Genomic DNA, 19,971 nt, shown 5'->3' on the forward strand with positions numbered 1-19,971 from the left:
CTAATATGACTTTAGAAAAATTACAATACAAAAGAGATTTTCATACTTAGTGTTAGAACTTAGAGCCATTAATGTTTTTTCCATGTGTTTTAGCAATAAATAACAATTCATCACCTATATGCAATTGATTCATCTAATCATTGTGTCAGCTTCCCCTCGAAGGAAATATAGACATACAAATGATACTGAAGAAAATACATCTATTTTCAACATTAAAGGAGCATCAAGTATTGGCTTAGAGACTGATTGAAAGTATGTTCTTGGCATTGTTAACTTTATGCTCTAAAGACTAAACTAATAGGCTCAATAAATATATAGCATACTATTGAAGAAATAGCAGATGATGAAGTGCTACCGATTGTTAACCCGGGATAGTTGGAAAGCTTATATTCAGCTGTTTACATTCATACTATCTTTATATTTCATCAACAAGACAAAACAAAAATGACCTCAATAAATTGCAATAAATAAGAGATTTAGTTACTTGGCGTTAGAACTTAGAACCATTAATAGATATTCCAGGAGCTTTCAGAATAATAATTAATTCTACATCTATATTAAATGCATTCATCCAATCCTTCAAGCAGCGTTTGATCCAAGGTGATAAACAGTCAAAAATGAGACACAAGAAAAATTAATCTTTTTTCAAACAATTAAACTTGGCCCGTACAGGGATCGAACCTGTGACCTTGGCGTTATTAGCACCACGCTCTAACCATCTGAGCTAACAGGCCATTTTGCACAAATTCCTGGAAGTCCAGCATATGAAGAAGTGCTAATGATAGTTAACCCGGGAGATTTGGAAAGCTTAATTTCGGAGGTGTACCATGAAGTTATAAATATAAATTATCAACATGAAGAAACTAATATGACTTTAGAAAAATTACAATACAAAAGAGATTTTCATACTTAGTGTTAGAACTTAGAACCATTAATGTTTTTTCCATGTGTTTTAGCAATAAATAACAATTCATCACCTATATGCAATTGATTCATCTAATCATTCTATCAGCTTCCCCTCAAAGGAAATATAGACATACACATTATACAGAAGAAAATACATCTATTTTCAAAATTAAAGGAGCATCACTTATTGGCTTGGAGACTGATTGAAAGTATGTCCTTGGCATTTTTAACTTTATGCTCTAAAGACTAAACTAATAGGCTCACTAAATATATAGCATACTATTGAAGAAATAGCAGATGATGAAGTGCTACTGATTGTTAACCCGGGATAGTTGGAAAGCTTATATTCAGCTGTTTACATTCATACTATCTTTATATTTCATCAACAAGACAAAACAAAAATGACCTCAATAAATTGCAATAAATAAGAGATTTAGTTACTTGGCGTACGAACTTAGAACCATTAATAGATATTTCAGGAGCTTTCAGAATAATAATTAATTCTACAACTATATCAAATGTATTCATCCAATCCTTCAAGCAGCGTTTCATCCAAGGTGATAAACAGTCAAAAATGAGACACAAGAAACATTTATCTTTTTACAATCAATTAAACTTGGCCTGTACAGGGATCGAACCTGTGACCATGGCGTTATTAGCACCACGCTCTAACCATCTGAGCTAACAGGCCATTCTGCACAAATTACTGGAAGTCCAGCATATGAAGAAGTGCTAATGATAGTTAACCTGGGAGATTTGGAAAGCTTAATTTCAGAGGTTTACCATGAAGTTATAAAAATATAATATCAACATGAAGAAACTTATATGACTTTAAAAAAATTACAATACAAAAGAGATTTTCATACTTAGTGTTAGAACTTAGAACCATTAATGTTTTTTCCATGTGTTTTAGCAATAAATAACAATTCATCACCTATATGCAATTGATTCATTTAATCATTCTATCAGCTTCCCCTCAAAGGAAATATAGAGATACACATGATACAGAAGAAAATACATCTATTTTCAACATTAAAGGAGCATCAAGTATTGGCTTGGAGACGGATTGAAAGTATGTCCTTGGCATTTTTAACTTTATGCTCTGAAGACTAAACTAATAGGCTCACTAAATATATAGCATACTATTGAAGAAATAGCAGATGATGAAGTGCTACTGATTGTTAACCTGGGATAGTTGGAAAGCTTATATTCAGCTGTTTACATTCATACTATTTTTATATTTCATCAACAAGACAAAACAAAAATGACCTCAATAAATTGCAATAAATAAGAGATTTAGTTACTTGGTGTTAGAACTTAGAACCATTAATAGATATTCCAGAAGCTTTCAGAATAATAATTAATTCTACAACTATATCAAATGTCTTCATCCAATCCTTCAAGCATCGTTTGATCCAAGGTGATAAACAGTCAAAAATGAGACACAAGAAATATTAATCTTTTTTCAAACAATTAAACTTGGCCTGTACAGGGATCGAACCTGTGACCTTAGCGTTATTAGCACCACGCTCTAACCATCTGAGCTAACAGGCCGGTCTGCCCAAATTCCTGGAAGTCCAGCATATGAAGAAGTGCTAATGATAGTTAACCCGGGAGATTTGGAAAGCTTAATTTTGGAGGTTTACCATGAAGTTATAAATATATAATATCAACATGAAGAAACTAATATGACTTTAGAAAAATTACAATACAAAAGAGATTTTCATACTTAGTGTTAGAACTTAGAGCCATTAATGTTTTTTCCATGTGTTTTAGCAATAAATAACAATTCATCACCTATATGCAATTGATTCATCTAATCATTGTGTCAGCTTCCCCTCGAAGGAAATATAGACATACAAATGATACTGAAGAAAATACATCTATTTTCAACATTAAAGGAGCATCAAGTATTGGCTTAGAGACTGATTGAAAGTATGTTCTTGGCATTGTTAACTTTATGCTCTAAAGACTAAACTAATAGGCTCAATAAATATATAGCATACTATTGAAGAAATAGCAGATGATGAAGTGCTACCGATTGTTAACCCGGGATAGTTGGAAAGCTTATATTCAGCTGTTTACATTCATACTATCTTTATATTTCATCAACAAGACAAAACAAAAATGACCTCAATAAATTTCAATAAATAAGAGATTTAGTTACTTGGCGTTAGAACTTAGAACCATTAATAGATATTCCAGGAGCTTTCAGAATAATAATTAATTCTACAACTATATCAAATGCATTCATCCAATCCTTCAAGCAGCGTTTGATCCACGGTGATAAACAGTCAAAAATGAGACACAAGAAAAATTAATCTTTTTTCAAACAATTAAACTTGGCCTTTACAGGGATCGAACCTGTGACCTTGGCGTTATTAGCACCACGCTCTAACCATCTGAGCTAACAGGCCATTTTGCACAAATTCCTGGAAGTCCAGCATATGAAGAAGTGCTAATGATAGTTAACCCGGGAGATTTGGAAAGCTTAATTTCGGAGGTGTACCATGAAGTTATAAATATAAATTATCAACATGAAGAAACTAATATGACTTAAGAAAAATTACAATACAAAAGAGATTTTCATACTTAGTGTTAGAACTTAGAACCATTAATGTTTTTTCCATGTGTTTTAGCAATAAATAACAATTCATCACCTATATGCAATTGATTCATCTAATCATTGTGTCAGCTTCCCCTCGAAGGAAATATAGACATACAAATGATACTGAAGAAAATACATCTATTTTCAACATTAAAGGAGCATCAAGTATTGGCTTAGAGACTGATTGAAAGTATGTTCTTGGCATTGTTAACTTTATGCTCTAAAGACTAAACTAATAGGCTCAATAAATATATAGCATACTATTGAAGAAATAGCAGATGATGAAGTGCTACTGATTGTTAACCCGGGATAGTTGGAAAGCTTATATTCAGCTGTTTACATTCATACTATTTTTATATTTCATCAACAAGACAAAACAAAAATGACCTCAATAAATTGCAATTAATAAGAGATTTAGTTACTTGGTGTTAGAACTTAGAACCATTAATAGATATTCCAGGAGCTTTCAGAATAATAATTAATTCTACAACTATATCAAATGTATTCATCCAATCCTTCAAGCAGCATTTGATCCAAGGTGATAAACAGTCAAAAATGAGACACAAGAAAAATTAATCTTTTTACAAACAATTAAACTTGGCCTGTACAGGGATCGAACCTGTGACCTTGGCGTTATTAGCACCACGCTCTAACCATCTGAGCTAACAGGCCATTTTGCACAAACTCCTGGAAGTCCAGCATATGAAGAAGTGCTAATGATAGTTAACCCGGGAGATTTGGAAAGCTTAATTTCAGAGGTGTACCATGAAGTTATAAATATAAATTATCAACATGAAGAAACTAATATGACTTTAGAAAAATTACAATACAAAAGAGATTTTCATACTTAGTGTTAGAACTTAGAACCATTAATGTTTTTTCCATGTGTTTTAGCAATAAATAACAATTCATCACCTATATGCAATTGATTCATCTAATCATTCTATCAGCTTCCCCTCAAAGGAAATATAGACATACACATTATACAGAAGAAAATACATCTATTTTCAACATTAAAGGAGCATCAAGTATTGGCTTGGAGACTGATTGAAAGTATGTCCTTGGCATTTTTAACTTTATGCTCTACAGACTAAACTAATAGGCTCAATAAATACATAGCATACTAATGAAGAAATAGCATATGATGAAGTTCTACCGATTGTTAACCCAGGATAGTTGGAAAGCTTATATTCAGCTGTTTACATTCATACTATCTTTATATTTCATCAACAAGACAAAACAAAAATGACCTCAATAAATTGCAATAAATAAGAGATTTAGTTACTTGGCGTTAGAACTTAGAACCATTAATAGATATTTCAGAAGCTTTCAGAATAATAATTAATTCTACAACTATATCAAATGTATTCATCCAATCCTTCAAGCAGCGTTTGATCCAAGGTGATAAACAGTCAAAAATAAGACACAAGAAAAATTTATCTTTTTACAAACAATTAAACTTGGCCTGTACAGGGATCGAACCTGTGACCTTGGCGTTATTAGCACCACGCTCTAACCATCTGAGCTAACAGGCCATTTTGCACAAATTACTGGAAGTCCAGCATATGAAGAAGTGCTAATGATAGTTAACCCGGGAGATTTGGAAAGCTTAATTTCAGAGGTTTACCATGAAGTTATAAATATATAATATCAACATGAAGAAACTTATATGACTTTAAAAAAATTACAATACAAAAGATATTTTCATACTTAGTGTTAGAACTTAGAACCATTAATGTTTTTTCCATGTGTTTTAGCAATAAATAACAATTCATCACCTATATGCAATTGATTCATTTAATCATTCTATCAGCTTCCCCTCAAAGGAAATATAGAGATACACATGATACAGAAGAAAATACATCTATTTTCAACAGTAAAGGAGCATCAAGTATTGGCTTGGAGGCTGATTGAAAGTATGTCCTTGGCATTTTTAACTTTATGCTCTACAGACTAAACTAATAGGCTCAATAAATACATAGCATACTATTGAAGAAATAGCAGATGATGAAGTGCTACCGATTGTTAACCCGGGATAGTTGGAAAGCTTATATTCAGCTGTTTACATTCATACTATCTTTATATTTCATCAACAAGACAAAACAAAAATGACCTCAATAAATTGCAATAAATAAGAGATTTAGTTACTTGGCGTTAGAACTTAGAACCATTAATAGATATTTCAGGAGCTTTCAGAATAATAATTAATTCTACAACTATATCAAATGTATTCATCCAATCCTTCAAGCAGCATTTGATCCAAGGTGATAAACAGTCAAAAATGAGACACAAGAAACATTTATCTTTTTACAAACAATTAAACTTGGCCTGTACAGGGATCGAACCTGTGACCTTAGCGTTATTAGCACCACGCTTTAACCATCTGAGCTAACAGGCCGGTCTGCATAATTTCCTGGAAGTCCAGCATATGAAGAAGTGCTAATGATAGTTAACCCGGGAGATTTGGAAAGCTTAATTTCGGAGGTTTACCATTAAGTAATAAATATATAATATCAACATGAAGAAACTAATATGACTTTAGAAAAATTACAATACAAAAGAGATTTTCATACTTAGTGTTAGAACTTAGAGCCTTTAATGTTTTTTCCATGTGTTTTAGCAATAAATAACAATTCATCACCTATATGCAATTGATTCATCTAATCATTGTGTCAGCTTCCCCTCGAAGGAAATATAGACATACAAATGATACTGAAGAAAATACATCTATTTTCAACATTAAAGGAGCATCAAGTATTGGCTTAGAGACTGATTGAAAGTATGTTCTTGGAATTGTTAACTTTATGCTCTAAAGACTAAACTAATAGGCTCAATAAATATATAGCATACTATTGAAGAAATAGCGGATGATGAAGTGCAACCGATTGTTAACCCGTGATAGTTGGAAAGCTTATATTCAGCTGTTTACATTCATACTATCTTTATATTTCATCAACAAGACAAAACAAAAATGACCTCAATAAATTGCAATAAATAAGAGATTTAGTTACTTGGCGTTAGAACTTAGAACCATTAATAGATATTCCAGGAGCTTTCATAATAATAAATAATTCTACAACTATATCAAATGCATTCATCCAATCCTTCAAGCAGCGTTTGATCCAAGGTGATAAACAGTCAAAAATGAGACACAAGAAAAATTAATCTTTTTTCAAACAATTAAACTTGGCCTTTACAGGGATCGAACCTGTGACCTTGGCGTTATTAGCACCACGCTCTAACCATCTGAGCTAACAGGCCATTTTGCACAAATTTCTGGAAGTCCAGCATATGAAGAAGTGCTAATGATAGTTAACCCGGGAGATTTGGAAAGCTTAATTTCGGAGGTTTACCATGAAGTTATAAATATATAATATCAACATGAAGAAACTAATATGACTTTAGAAAAATTACAATACAAAAGAGATTTTCATACTTAGTGTTAGAACTTAGAGCCATTAAGGTTTTTTCCATGTGTTTTAGCAATAAATAACAATTCATCACCTATATGCAATTGATTCATCTAATCATTCTATCAGCTTCCCCTCAAAGGAAATATAGAGATACACATGATACAGAAGAAAATACATCTATTTTCAACATTAAAGGAGCATCAAGTATTGGCTTGGAGGCTGATTGAAAGTATGTCCCTGGCATTTTTAACTTTATGCTCTAAAGACTAAACTAATAGGCTCACTAAATATATAGCATACTATTGAAGAAATAGCAGATGATGAAGTGCTACTGATTGTTAACCCGGGATAGTTTGAAAGCTTATATTCAGCTGTTTACATTCATACTATCTTTATATTTCATCAACAAAACAAAACAAGAATGACCTCAATAAATTGCAATAAATAAGAGATTTAGTTACTTGGCGTTAGAACTTAAAACCAATCATAGATATTCCAGGAGCTTTCAGAATAATAATTAATTCTACAACTATATCAAATGTATTCATCCAATCCTTCAAGTAGCTTTTGATCCAAGGTGATAAACAGTCAAAAATGAGACACGAGAAAAATTAATCTTTTTACAAACAATTAAACTTAGCCTGTACAGGGATCGAACCTGTGACCTTGGCGTTATTAGCACCACGCTCTAACCATCTGAGCTAACAGGCCGTTTTGCACAAATTCCTGGAAGTCCAGCATATGAAGTAGTGCTAATGATAGTTAACCCGGGAGATTTGGAAAGCTTAATTTCAGAGGTTTACCATGAAGTTATACTTATATAATATCAACATGAAGAAACTAATATGACTTTAAAAAATTACAATACAAAAGAGATTTTCATACTTAGTGTTAGAACTTAGAACCATTAATGTTTCTTCCATGTGTTTTAGCAATAAATAACAATTCATCACCTATATGCAATTGATTCCTCTAATCATTGTGTCAGCTTCCCCTCGAAGGAAATATAGACATACAAATGATACTGAAGAAAATACATCTATTTTCAACATTAAAGGAGCATCAAGTATTGGCTTAGAGACTGATTGAAAGTATGTCCTTGGCATTGTTAACTTTATGCTCTAAAGACTAAACTAATAGGCTCAATAAATATATAGCATACTATTGAAGAAATAGCAGATGATGAAGTGCTACCGATTGTTAACCCGGGATAGTTGGAAAGCTTATATTCAGCTGTTTACATTCATACTATCTTTATATTTCATCAACAAGACAAAACAAAAATGACCTCAATAAATTGCAATAAATAAGAGATTTAGTTACTTGGCGTTAGAACTTAGAACCATTAATAGATATTCCAGGAGCTTTCAGAATAATAATTAATTCTACAACTATATCAAATGCATTCATCCAATCCTTCAAGCAGCGTTTGATCCAAGGTGATAAACAGTCAAAAATGAGACACAAGAAAAATTAATCTTTTTTCAAACAATTAAACTTGGCCTGTACAGGGATCGAACCTGTGACCTTGGCGTTATTAGCACCACCCTCTAACCATCTGAGCTAACAGGCCATTTTGCACAAATTCCTGGAAGTCCAGCACATGAAGAAGTGCTAATGATAGTTAACCCGGGAGATTTGGAAAGCTTAATTTCAGAGGTGTACCATGAAGTTATAAATATAAATTATCAACATGAAGAAACTAATATGACTTTAGAAAAATTACAATACAAAAGAGATTTTCATACTTAGTGTTAGAACTTAGAACCATTAATGTTTTTTCCATGTGTTTTAGCAATAAATAACAATTCATCACCTATATGCAATTGATTCATCTAAACATTCTATCAGCTTCCCCTCAAAGGAAATATAGACATACACATTATACAGAAGAAAATACATCTATTTTCAACATTAAAGGAGCATCAAGTATTGGCTTGGAGACTGATTGAAAGTATGTCCTTGGCATTTTTAACTTTATGCTCTACAGACTAAACTAATAGGCTCAATAAATACATAGCATACTATTGAAGAAATAGCAGATGATGAAGTGCTACCGATTGTTAACCCGGGATAGTTGGAAAGCTTATATTCAGCTGTTTACATTCATACTATCTTTATATTTCATCAACAAGACAAAACAAAAATGACCTCAATAAATTGCAATAAATAAGAGATTTAGTTACTTGGCGTTAGAACTTAGAAGCATTAATAGATATTTCAGGAGCTTTCAGAATAATAATTAATTCTACAACTATATCAAATGTATTCATCCAATCCTTCAAGCAGCATTTGATCCAAGGTGATAAACAGTCAAAAATGAGACACAAGAAACATTTATCTTTTTACAAACAATTAAACTTGGCCTGTACAGGGATCGAACCTGTGACCTTGGCGTTATTAGCACCACGCTCTAACCATCTGAGCTAACAGGCCATTTTGCACAAATTATTGGAAGTCCAGCATATGAAGAAGTGCTAATGATAGTTAACCCGGGAGATTTGGAAAGCTTAACTTCAGAGGTTTACCATGAAGTTATAAATATATAATATCAACATGAAGAAACTTATATGACTTTAAAAAAATTACAATACAAAAGAGATTTTCATACTTAGTGTTAGAACTTAGAACTATTAATGTTTTTTCCATGTGTTTTAGCAATAAATAACAATTCATCACCTATATGCAATTGATTCATTTAATCATTCTATCAGCTTCCCCTCAAAGGAAATATAGAGATACACATGATACAGAAGAAAATACATCTATTTTCAACATTAAAGGAGCATCAAGTATTGGCTTGGAGACGGATTGAAAGTATGTCCTTGGCATTTTTAACTTTATGCTCTGAAGAGTAAACTAATAGGCTCACTAAATATATAGCATACTATTGAAGAAATAGCAGATGATGAAGTGCTACTGATTGTTAACCCGGGATAGTTGAAAAGCTTATATTCAGCTGTTTACATTCATACTATTTTTATATTTCATCAACAAGACAAAACAAAAATGACCTCAATAAATTGTAATAAATAAGAGATTTAGTTACTTGGTGTTAGAACTTAGAACCATTAATAGATATTCCAGGAGCTTTCAGAATAATAATTAATTCTACAACGATATACAATGTATTCATCCCATCCTTCAAGCATCGTTTGATCCAAGGTGATAAACAGTCAAAAATGAGACACAAGAAAAATTAATCTTTTTTCAAACAATTAAACTTGGCCTGTACAGGGATCGAACCTCAGACCTTGGCATTATTAGCACCACGCTCTAACCATCTGAGCTAACAGGCCAGTCTGCACAAATTCCTGGAAGTCCAGCATATGAAGAAGTGCTAATGATAGTTAACCCGGGAGATTTGGAAAGCTTAATTTCGGAGGTTTACCATGAAGTTATAAATATATATTATCAACATGAAGAAACTAATATGACTTTAGAAAAAATACAATACAAAAGAGATTTTCATACTTAGTGTTAGAACTTAGAGCCATTAATGTTTTTTCCATGTGTTTTAGCAATAAATAAAAATTCATCACCTATATGCAATTGATTCATCTAATCATTGTGTCAGCTTCCCCTCGAAGGAAATATAGACATACAAATGATACTGAAGAAAATACATCTATTTTCAACATTAAAGGAGCATCAAGTATTGGCTTAGAGACTGATTGAAAGTATGTTCTTGGCATTGTTAACTTTATGCTCTAAAGACTAAACTAATAGGCTCAATAAATATATAGCATACTATTGAAGAAATAGCAGATGATGAAGTGCTACCGATTGTTAACCCGGGATAGTTGGAAAGCTTATATTCAGCTGTTTACATTCATACTATCTTTATATTTCATCAACAAGACAAAACAAAAATGACCTCAATAAATTTCAATAAATAAGAGATTTAGTTACTTGGCGTTAGAACTTAGAACCATTAATAGATATTCCAGGAGCTTTCAGAATAATAATTAATTCTACAACTATATCAAATGCATTCATCCAATCCTTCAAGCAGCGTTTGATCCAAGGTGATAAACAGTCAAAAATGAGACACAAGAAAAATTAATCTTTTTTCAAACAATTAAACTTGGCCTTTACAGGGATCGAACCTGTGACCTTGGCGTTATTAGCACCACGCTCTAACTATCTGAGCTAACAGGCCATTTTGCACAAGTTCCTGGAAGTCCAGCATATGAAGAAGTGCTAATGATAGTTAACCCGGGAGATTTGGAAAGCTTAATTTCAGAGGTTTACCATGAAGTTATACTTATATAATATCAACATGAAGAAACTAATATGACTTTAAAAAATTACAATACAAAAGAGATTTTCATACTTAGTGTTAGAACTTAGAACCATTAATGTTTCTTCCATGTGTTTTAGCAATAAATAACAACCATCTGAGCTAACAGGCCATTTTGCACAAATACCTGGAAGTCAAGCATATGAAGAAGTGCTAATGATAGTTAACCCGGGAGATTTGGAAAGCTTAATTTCAGAGGTGTACCATGAAGTTATAAATATAAATTATCAACATGAAGAAACTAATATGACTTCAGAAAAATTACAATACAAAAGAGATTTTCATACTTAGTGTTAGAACTTAGAACCATTAATGTTTTTTCCATGTGTTTTAGCAATAAATAACAATTCATCACCTATATGCAATTGATTCATTTAATCATTCTATCAGCTTCCCCTCAAAGGAAATATAGAGATACACATGATACAGAAGAAAATACATCTATTTTCAACATTACAGGAGCATCAAGTATTGGCTTGGAGACTAATTGAAAGTATGTCCTTGGCATTTTTAACTTTATGCTCTAAAGACTAAACTAATAGGCTCACTAAATATATAGCATACTATTGAAGAAATAGCAGATGATGAAGTGCTACTGATTGTTAACCCGGGATAGTTGGAAAGCTTATATTCAGCTGTTTACATTCATACTATCTTTATATTTCATCAACAAGACAAAACAAAAATGACCTCAATAAATTGCAATAAATAAGAGATTTAGTTACTTGGCGTTAGAACTTAGAACCAATTATAGATATTCCAGGAGCTTTCAGAATGATAATTAATTCTACAACTATATCAAATGTATTCATCCAATCCTTCAAGTAGCTTTTGATCCAAGGTGATAAACAGTCAAAAATGAGACACAAGAAAAATGTATCTTTTTTCAAACAATTAAACTTTGCCTGTACAGGGATCGAACCTGTGACCTTGGCGTTATTAGCACCACACTCTAACCATCTGAGCTAACAGGCCGGTCTGCACAAATTCCTGGAAGTCCAGCATATGAAGAAGTGCTAATGATAGTTAACCCGGGAGATTTGAAAGCTTAATTTCTGAGGTTTACCATGAAGTTATAAATATATAATATCAACATGAAGAAACTAATATGACTTTAGAAAAATTACAATACAAAAGAGACTTTCATACTTAGTGTTAGAACTTAGAGCCATTAATGTTTTTTCCATGTGTTTTAGCAATAAATAACAATTCATCACCTATATGCAATTGATTCATCTAATCATTGTGTCAGCTTCCCCCCCGAAGGAAATATAGACATACAAATGATACTGAAGAAAATACATCTATTTTCAACATTAAAGGAGCATCAAGTATTGGCTTAGAGACTGATTGAAAGTATGTTCTTGGCATTGTTAACTTTATGCTCTAAAGACTAAACTAATAGGCTCAATAAATATATAGCATACTATTGAAGAAATAGCAGATGATGAAGTGCTACCGATTGTTAACCCGGGATAGTTGGAAAGCTTATATTCAGCTGTTTACATTCATACTATATTTATATTTCATCAACAAGACAAAACAAAAATGACCTCAATAAATTGCAATAAATAAGAGATTTAGTTACTTGGCGTTAGAACTTAGAACCATTAATAGATATTTCAGGAGCTTTCAGAATAATAATTAATTCTACAACTATATCAAATGTATTCATCCAATCCTTCAAGCAGCGTTTGATCCAAGGTGATAAACAGTCAAAGATGAGACGCAAGAAACATTTATCTTTTTTCAAACAATTAAACTTGGCCTGTACAGGGATCGAACCTGTGACCTTGGCGTTATTAGCACCATGCTCTAACCATCTGAGCTAACAGGCCATTTTCCACAAATTCCTAGAAGTCCAGCATATGAAGAAGTGCTAATGATAGTTAACCCGGGAGATTTGGAAAGCTTAATTTCAGAGGTGTACCATGAAGTTATAAATATAAATTATCAACTTGAAGAAACTAATATGACTTTGGAAAAATTACAATACAAAAGAGATTTTCATACTTAGTGTTAGAACTTAGAACCATTAATGTTTTTTCCATGTGTTTTAGCAATAAATAACAATTCATCACCTATATGCAATTGATTCATCTAAACATTGTATCAGCTTCCCCTCAAAGGAAATATAGACATACACATTATACAGAAGAAAATACATCTATTTTCAACATTAAAGGAGCATCAAGTATTGGCTTGGAGACTGATTGAAAGTATGTCCTTGGCATTTTTAACTTTATGCTCTACAGACTAAACTAATAGGCTCAATAAATACATAGCATACTATTGACGAAATAGCAGATGATGAAGTGCTACCGATTGTTAACCCGGGATAGTTGGAAAGCTTATATTCAGCTGTTTACATTCATACTATCTTTATATTTCATCAACAAGACAAAACAAAAATGACCTCAATAAATTGCAATAAATAAGAGATTTAGTTACTTGGCGTTAGAACTTAGAACCATTAATAGATATTTCAGGAGCTTTCAGAATAATAATTAATTCTACAACTATATCAAATGTATTCATCCAATCCTTCAAGCAGCATTTGATCCAAGGTGATAAACAGTCAAAAATGAGACACAAGAAACATTTATCATTTTACAAACAATTAAACTTGGCCTGTTCAGGGATCGAACCTGTGACCTTGGCGTTATTAGCACCACGCTCTAACCATCTGAGCTAGCAGGCCATTTTGCACAAATTACTGGAAGTCCAGCATATGAAGAAGTGCTAATGATAGTTAACCCGTTAGATTTGGAAAGCTTAACTTCAGAGGTTTACCATGAAGTTATAAATATATAATATCAACATGAAGAAACTTATATGACTTTAAAAAAATTACAATACAAAAGAGATTTTCATACTTAGTGTTAGAACTTAGAACCATTAATGTTTTTTCCATGTGTTTTAGCAATAAATAACAATTCATCACCTATATGCAATTGATTCATTTAATCATTCTATCAGCTTCCCCTCAAAGTAAATATAGAGATACACATGATACAGAAGAAAATACATCTATTTTCAACATTAAAGTAGCATCAAGTATTGGCTTGGAGACGGATTGAAAGTATGTCCTTGGTAATTTTTAACTTTATGCTCTGAAGACTAAACTAATAGGCTCACTAAATATATAGCATACTATTGAAGAAATAGCAGATAATGAAGTGCTACTGATTGTTAGCCCGGGATAGTTGGAAAGCTTATATTCAGCTGTTTACATTCATACTATTTTTATATTTCATCAACAAGACAAAACAAAAATGACCTCAATAAATTGCAATAAATAAGAGATTTAGTTACTTGGTGTTAGAACTTAGAACCATTAATTGATATTCCAGGAGCTTTCAGAATAATAATTAATTCTACAACTATATCAAATGTATTCATCCAATCCTTCAAGCATCGTTTGATCCAAGGTGATAAACAGTCAAAAATGAGACACAAGAAAAATTAATCTTTTTTCAAACAATTAAACTTGGCCTGGACAGGGATCGAACCTGTGACCTTGGCGTTATTAGCACCACGCTCTAACCATCTGAGCTAACAGGCCAGTCTGCACAAATTCCTGGAAGTCCAGCATATGAAGAAGTGCTAATGATAGTTAACCCGGGAGATTTGGAAAGCTTAATTTCGGAGGTTTACCATGAAGTTATAAATATATAATATCAACATGAAGAAACTAATATGACTTTAGAAAAATTAAAATAAAAAAGAGATTTTCATACTTAGTGTTAGAACTTAGAGCCATTAATGTTTTTTCCATGTGTTTTAGCAATAAATAACAATTCATCACCTATATGCAATTGATTCATCTAATCATTGTGTCAGCTTCCCCCCCGAAGGAAATATAGACATACAAATGATACTGAAGAAAATACATCTATTTTCAACATTAAAGGAGCATCAAGTATTGGCTTAGAGACTGATTGAAAGTATGTTCTTGGCATTGTTAACTTTATGCTCTAAAGACTAAACTAATAGGCTCAATAAATATATAGCATACTATTGAAGAAATAGCAGATGATGAAGTGCTACCGATTGTTAACCCGGGATAGTTGGAAAGCTTATATTCAGCTGTTTACATTCATACTATATTTATATTTCATCAACAAGACAAAACAAAAATGACCTCAATAAATTGCAATAAATAAGAGATTTAGTTACTTGGCGTTAGAACTTAGAACCATTAATAGATATTTCAGGAGCTTTCAGAATAATAATTAATTCTACAACTATATCAAATGTATTCATCCAATCCTTCAAGCAGCGTTTGATCCAAGGTGATAAACAGTCAAAGATGAGACACAAGAAACATTTATCTTTTTTCAAACAATTAAACTTGGCCTGTACAGGGATCGAACCTGTGACCTTGGCGTTATTAGCACCATGCTCTAACCATCTGAGCTAACAGGCCATTTTCCACAAATTCCTAGAAGTCCAGCATATGAAGAAGTGCTAATGATAGTTAACCCGGGAGATTTGGAAAGCTTAATTTCAGAGGTGTACCATGAAGTTATAAATATAAATTATCAACTTGAAGAAACTAATATGACTTTGGAAAAATTACAATACAAAAGAGATTTTCATACTTAGTGTTAGAACTTAGAACCATTAATGTTTTTTCCATGTGTTTTAGCAATAAATAACAATTCATCACCTATATGCAATTGATTCATCTAAACATTGTATCAGCTTCCCCTCAAAGGAAATATAGACATACACATTATACAGAAGAAAATACATCTATTTTCAACATTAAAGGAGCATCAAGTATTGGCTTGGAGACTGATTGAAAGTATGTCCTTGGCATTTTTAACTTTATGCTCTACAGACTAAACTAATAGGCTCAATAAATACATAGCATACTATTGACGAAATAGCAGATGATGAAGTGCTACCGATTGTTAACCCGGGATAGTTGGAAAGCTTATATTCAGCTGTTTACATTCATACTATCTTTATATTTCATCAACAAGACAAAACAAAAATGACCTCAATAAATTGCAATAAATAAGAGATTTAGTTACTTGGCGTTAGAACTTAGAACCATTAATAGATATTTCAGGAGCTTTCAGAATAATAATTAATTCTACAACTATATCAAATGTATTCATCCAATCCTTCAAGCAGCATTTGATCCAAGGTGATAAACAGTCAAAAATGAGACACAAGAAACATTTATCATTTTACAAACAATTAAACTTGGCCTGTTCAGGGATCGAACCTGTGACCTTGGCGTTATTAGCACCACGCTCTAACCATCTGAGCTAACAGGCCATTTTGCACAAATTACTGGAAGTCCAGCATATGAAGTAGTGCTAATGATAGTTAACCCGTTAGATTTGGAAAGCTTAACTTCAGAGGTTTACCATGAAGTTATAAATATATAATATCAACATGAAGAAACTTATATGACTTTAAAAAAATTACAATACAAAAGAGATTTTCATACTTAGTGTTAGAACTTAGAACCATTAATGTTTTTTCCATGTGTTTTAGCAATAAATAACAATTCATCACCTATATGCAATTGATTCATTTAATCATTCTATCAGCTTCCCCTCAAAGTAAATATAGAGATACACATGATACAGAAGAAAATACATCTATTTTCAACATTAAAGTAGCATCAAGTATTGGCTTGGAGACGGATTGAAAGTATGTCCTTGGTAATTTTTAACTTTATGCTCTGAAGACTAAACTAATAGGCTCACTAAATATATAGCATACTATTGAAGAAATAGCAGATGATGAAGTGCTACTGATTGTTAACCCGGGATAGTTGGAAAGCTTATATTCAGCTGTTTACATTCATACTATTTTTATATTTCATCAACAAGACAAAACAAAAATGACCTCAATAAATTGCAATAAATAAGAGATTTAGTTACTTGGTGTTAGAACTTAGAACCATTAATTGATATTCCAGGAGCTTTCAGAATAATAATTAATTCTACAACTATATCAAATGTATTCATCCAATCCTTCAAGCATCGTTTGATCCAAGGTGATAAACAGTCAAAAATGAGACACAAGAAAAATTAATCTTTTTTCAAACAATTAAACTTGGCCTGGACAGGGATCGAACCTGTGACCTTGGCGTTATTAGCACCACGCTCTAACCATCTGAGCTAACAGGCCAGTCTGCACAAATTCCTGGAAGTCCAGCATATGAAGAAGTGCTAATGATAGTTAACCCGGGAGATTTGGAAAGCTTAATTTCGGAGGTTTACCATGAAGTTATAAATATATAATATCAACATGAAGAAACTAATATGACTTTAGAAAAATTAAAATAAAAAAGAGATTTTCATACTTAGTGTTAGAACTTAGAGCCATTAATGTTTTTTCCATGTGTTTTAGCAATAAATAACAATTCATCACCTATATGCAATTGATTCATCTAATCATTGTGTCAGCTTCCCCTCGAAGGAAATATAGACATACAAATGATACTGAAGAAAATACATCTATTTTCAACATTAAAGGAGCATCAAGTATTGGCTTAGAGACTGATTGAAAGTATGTTCTTGGCATTGTTAACTTTATGCTCTAAAGACTAAACTAATAGGCTCAATAAATATATAGCATACTATTGAAGAAATAGCAGATGATGAAGTGCTACCGATTGTTAACCCGGAATAGTTGGAAAGCTTATATTCAGCTGTTTACATTCATACTATCTTTATATTTCATCAACAAGACAAAACAAAAATGACCTCAATAAATTGCAATAAATAAGAGATTTAGTTACTTGGCGTTAGAACTTAGAACCAATTATAGATATTCCAGGAGCTTTCAGAATAATAATTATTTATACAACTATATCAAATGTATTCATCCAATCCTTCAAGTAGCTTTTGATCCATGGTGATAAACAGTCAAAAATGAGACACAAGAAAAATTAATCTTTTTACAAACAATTAAACTTGGCCTGTACAGGGATCGAACCTGTGACCTTGGCGTTATTAGCACCACGCTCTAACCATCTGAGCTAACAGGCCGTTTTGCACAAATTCCTGGAAGTCCAGCATATGAAGAAGTGCTAATGATAGTTAACCCGGGAGATTTGGAAAGCTTAATTTCAGAGGTGTACCATGAAGTTATAAATATAAATTATCAACATGAAGAAACTAATATGACTTTAGAAAAATTACAATACAAAAGAGATTTTCATACTTAGTGTTAGAACTTAGAACCATTAATGTTTTTTCCATGTGTTTTAGCAATAAATAACAATTCATCACCTATATGCAATTGATTCATTTAATCATTCTATCAGCTTCCCCTCAAAGGAAATATAGAGATACACATGATACAGAAGAAAATACATCTATTTTCAACATTACAGGAGCATCAAGTATTGGCTTGGAGACTGATTGAAAGTATGTCCTTGGCATTTTTAACTTTATGCTCTACAGACTAAACTAATAGGCTCAAAAAATACATAGCATACTATTGAAGAAATAGCAGATGATGAAGTGCTACCGATTGTTAACCCGGGATAGTTGGAAAGCTTATATTCAGCTGTTTACATTCATACTATCTTTATATTTCATCAACAAGACAAAACAAAAATGACCTCAATAAATTGCAATAAATAAGAGATTTAGTTACTTGGCGTTAGAACTCAGAGTCATTAATAGATATTTCAGGAGCTTTCAGAATAATAATTAATTCTACAACTATATCAAATGTATTCATCCAATCCTTCAAGCAGCGTTTGATCCAAGGTGATAAACAGTCAAAAATGAGACACAAGAAAAATTAATCTTTTTTCAAACAATTAAACTTGGCCTGTATAGGGATCGAACCTGTGACCTTGGCGTTATTAGCACCACGCTCTAACCATCTGAGCTAATAGGTCATTTTGCACATATTCCTAGAAGTCCAGCATATGAAGAAGTGCTAATGATAGTTAACCTGGGAGATTTGGAAAGCTTAATTTCAGAGGTTTACCATGAAGTTATACTTATATAATATCAACATGAAGAAACTAATATGACTTTAAAAAAATTACAATGCAAAAAAGATTTTCATACTTAGTGTTAGAACTTAGAACCATTAATGTTTTTTCCATGTGTTTTAGCAATAAATAACAATTCATCACCTATATGCAATTGATTCATCTAATCATTCTGTCAGCTCCCCTCGAAGGAAATATAGACATACAAATGATACTGAAGAAAATACATCTATTTTCAACATTAAAGGAGCATCAAGTATTGGCTTGGAGACTGATTGAAAGTATGTCCTTGGCATTGTTAACTTTATGCTCTAAAGACTAAACTAATAGGCTCAATAAATATATAGCATACTATTGAAGAAATAGCAGATGATGAAGTGCTATCGATTGTTAACCCGGGATAGTTGGAAAGCTTATATTCAGCTGTGTACATTCATACTATCTTTATATTTCATCAACAAGACAAAACAAAAATGACCTCAATAAATTGCAATAAATAAGAGATTTAGTTACTTGGCGTTAGAACTTAAAACCATTAATAGATATTCCAGGAGCTTTCAGAATAATAATTAATTCTACAAATATATCTAATGCATTCATCCAATCCTTCAAGCAGCGTTTGATCCAAGGTGAACAGTCAAAAATGAGACACAAGAAAAATTAATCTTTTTACAAACAATTAAACTTGGCCTGTACAGGGATCGAACCTGTGACCTTGGCGTTATTAGCACCACGCTCTAACCATCTGAGCTAACAGGCC

The 19,971-nt window shown here is 32.1% G+C and overlaps 8 non-coding genes across 8 annotated transcripts; all 8 read right to left on the minus strand.

Moving 5' to 3' along the window:
* Nucleotides 1-1,523: 1,523 nt before the first annotated feature.
* On the minus strand, nucleotides 1,524-1,597 carry TRNAI-AAU (transfer RNA isoleucine (anticodon AAU)). Its single transcript has one exon. It is a non-coding gene; the product is annotated as a tRNA-Ile (tRNA).
* Nucleotides 1,598-4,112: 2,515 nt separating this feature from the next.
* TRNAI-AAU (transfer RNA isoleucine (anticodon AAU)) lies at nucleotides 4,113-4,186 on the minus strand. Its single transcript has one exon. It is a non-coding gene; the product is annotated as a tRNA-Ile (tRNA).
* Nucleotides 4,187-4,975: 789 nt separating this feature from the next.
* TRNAI-AAU (transfer RNA isoleucine (anticodon AAU)) lies at nucleotides 4,976-5,049 on the minus strand. Its single transcript has one exon. It is a non-coding gene; the product is annotated as a tRNA-Ile (tRNA).
* A 4,240-nt stretch (nucleotides 5,050-9,289) lies between these two features.
* TRNAI-AAU (transfer RNA isoleucine (anticodon AAU)) lies at nucleotides 9,290-9,363 on the minus strand. Its single transcript has one exon. It is a non-coding gene; the product is annotated as a tRNA-Ile (tRNA).
* Nucleotides 9,364-12,994: 3,631 nt separating this feature from the next.
* On the minus strand, nucleotides 12,995-13,068 carry TRNAI-AAU (transfer RNA isoleucine (anticodon AAU)). Its single transcript has one exon. It is a non-coding gene; the product is annotated as a tRNA-Ile (tRNA).
* A 2,517-nt stretch (nucleotides 13,069-15,585) lies between these two features.
* On the minus strand, nucleotides 15,586-15,659 carry TRNAI-AAU (transfer RNA isoleucine (anticodon AAU)). The gene has a single exon. It is a non-coding gene; the product is annotated as a tRNA-Ile (tRNA).
* A 2,516-nt stretch (nucleotides 15,660-18,175) lies between these two features.
* TRNAI-AAU (transfer RNA isoleucine (anticodon AAU)) lies at nucleotides 18,176-18,249 on the minus strand. The gene has a single exon. It is a non-coding gene; the product is annotated as a tRNA-Ile (tRNA).
* Nucleotides 18,250-19,897: 1,648 nt separating this feature from the next.
* On the minus strand, nucleotides 19,898-19,971 carry TRNAI-AAU (transfer RNA isoleucine (anticodon AAU)). Its single transcript has one exon. It is a non-coding gene; the product is annotated as a tRNA-Ile (tRNA).

The sequence above is a fragment of the Lissotriton vulgaris genome, chromosome 4_1 (assembly GCF_964263255.1).
Source record: "Lissotriton vulgaris chromosome 4_1, aLisVul1.2, whole genome shotgun sequence".
NCBI classification, from domain to species: domain Eukaryota; kingdom Metazoa; phylum Chordata; class Amphibia; order Caudata; family Salamandridae; genus Lissotriton; species Lissotriton vulgaris.